This window comes from Propithecus coquereli, unplaced genomic scaffold (genome assembly GCF_000956105.1).
Source record: "Propithecus coquereli isolate 6110/MARCELLA unplaced genomic scaffold, Pcoq_1.0 Scaffold22, whole genome shotgun sequence".
Classification (NCBI taxonomy): Eukaryota; Metazoa; Chordata; class Mammalia; order Primates; family Indriidae; genus Propithecus; species Propithecus coquereli.
In genome coordinates, this window is record NW_012147189.1 from 1733273 (window position 1) to 1736099 (window position 2827).

The window sequence follows — 2827 nt, forward strand, 5'->3', positions numbered from 1 at the left end:
TCCAAATTTTTGTTCCACTGGAAAAACCTTCTTTTTCCCTTTATGTTCTTGATCCAGCTGCCTCAAATAAAACAACTGTTAGCCAAAGAAAAAACTTAATGAATCCCTATTACTATTTTACTACAAGGAAAAGAGAACACAATGAACTCAAGGTACAAATCATGTAATTTAAAAATCAAGCCCATTTCCCCACATATTGAAACTAAAGAAATGGATATTTGGAAGCCAAAGATGTTTACTACTTTTCTTTTATCATGAAAATTCATGACATATTATGACCCCAATTTCCATCCATTCCTATTCCCACCTCATAGCCCAGGCAGAAGGGAAATCTTATACCATACTCCCTAAGACAAAGGAGAAATTATGCTCTCCTCCATCAAATTTGCTTCCTCAATTCAGACTCCGCTTCATTGATTTAAATTTGTATTTATCAGATAATGCCATTAAGTATGTTGCCAGGTTTGCAGTAGGAAAGATATAGATTTTTGTAGAGAATTTTTAATAAAATGAAAACTGGTTAGACCAAGATCATTAAAAAAATACAAAATATCTCAACTTTAGGGCAAGAATTTTTAAACAGCTGTAATTATTTTCTAACACCTTCTAGAATACATTTATTACATTATTTTATAGAACATTTAGGTAATAACATTGTTTATTTTATCCAAATCCTGGCATCATATGGATCCAGCATTAAATTATTTTGTTCAGGCTTCTACTTTTAAGTAGCTGAATGTCAAAATAACTTAAAAGAATGTTTTAAGAAGGATGAACAAAGAGAAAACAACATCCCGTCAGTTTGGCAGGTTCCTTTGCATGCAATACTGTATATAATAGAAGAGCATGTGACTGTGGAATTTAGAATAATAAGGACATTTGAGATAATTTGCATTCTTTCCTAAGTAAGGGGCATTAATTTTTACAATTTAAAGAATATACCCCGAAACTTTATTTTTGTCTATTCTTACCTAGCCTCTACAACCAGTTTGCTTTATTCTGGTTTATGCCCCACTGACACTCCCACATCCAACACACACACACACACACACACACACACACACACAAGCACACACATACACACACACACACACACCTCCTATACTAGAAATGCTGTATTCTCTAACAACAATGGGTAGAATCATCATCACTTTCCACATCTCTAAGCAGTGGACAGATATTGCTTCTGATGCCCTTTCTTCAGAGGAAATCAAGATGATTTTTTCTACTTTGTTTGGAAAATCCAAGGCTTACATTGTGTTTGGGTCATCTCACAGGATCCCTTGAAATGGACTGGGCAAACACAAACACTCTACAAATTTATCTTCTGCCAATTTTCAAGATCAGTATGGTTCTTCTTTGACCAAAATAATCACATTAATGAGTCAATCAAGGATAAAAGACAGAAGAAAATAAGGGAATAAATCGTGAAAAATACCAGCAGATTTGACTATATAATGAGTTTTTCTTTACAAAACTAAAAAACTGCCCGGAGAAACCCAAAGTGAAGGAGAGGGATGTGGGGTGACCTACTCAGCAAGATGAGAAGGTACCTGGGGGAAGCATCCACATGTGGGGAAAGGTCAGGGCTCCATGCTTCCCTGTGGACACTGCAAGCCAAGCTGCAGAGGGGCACCCCCATCATGGCAGGCCTCCAAACTGAGCATGGAGCTGCTTGGAAACTGTGCATCAACATTGCACCAGAAATCAGGCACAGCAGGAACCAACTGGCTTCTATTCCTGGGTGACTGCAACCAAAGCCATTCTGAGCTCTCATGCTCAGAGTGCATGAGATTGGCTTCACCTGTAGTTGTCTCCACATCATCTCTGCTGGGCCAAGGAAGGACCAGGGAGGGCAAACACTCTTGTGCAGCTGCGGGACTGGAACACATGCATCCCTCCACCACCAGGGGATTTGAGTAGAGCAGGAACCCACTGCCATCAGCATCTGCCGACACCACCTGAGAAGTACCACAGCAGCAGCTGCAGCCAGGAAAGAGTCCCAGCTGCCTGGCACCCTGCCCATGGTCCTGTGTGCTGCCTGGCATCCTCTGTGGGGTTCTGCAGAGATCCAGGCAGAGCAATCTCCCACATCAACAGCCTTCATGGAGAAGGACTTGCCCAGCGCCCCACCCAAGCTTTCCACAGCGGTTTGAGCGACCAACTCACCATTCCACATGAATATCCCCCAGCTCTGGCTTGGACTGAGGCAACCACAGTGGAATGGGACAAAACAGGAGAACAGCTGCATTACAGGCTCTCAGTGCATCTGCCCCACTCCTGCTGGTTCAGTCTTCCTGGGTAGGACACATGCGTGCGATCCAGGGATCTTATTTTCACTAGGTAGAAGATTTGCCAGTAAATGAGAAGAGATGAACTGCAAACTTAGCTGTCCTGAGATGAGAGAAGAAGTTTCAGATGAGACGGAACCAGCATAAGAACTCTGGCACTATGAAAAATCAAGCGAGTTTGATGGTCCCAAGGGGTCACAGTAAGTCTCCAGCAACGAACTCCAACCAAAAGGAAATTCTCAAAATGTCAAATATGGAATTCAGATTATGAATGTAAAATAAGATGAGTGGGATTGGTGAGAAAGTTGAAAACTAACACAAAGAAGCCCAAAAAATTAATATTTCAGGATATGAACGAAAAATTCTCTTAAGAGACACAACTTAAGAAAAGATATAACAGAACTTAATGAAATGAAAGTCATTTGGGGAATTTCACATTGCAGCAGAAAGCTTTAAGAACAGGCTAGACCAAGCAGATGAAAGAATTTCAGAGCTTCAAGACAAGGCTTTCAAATTAACCCAATCAAAAATGCAAA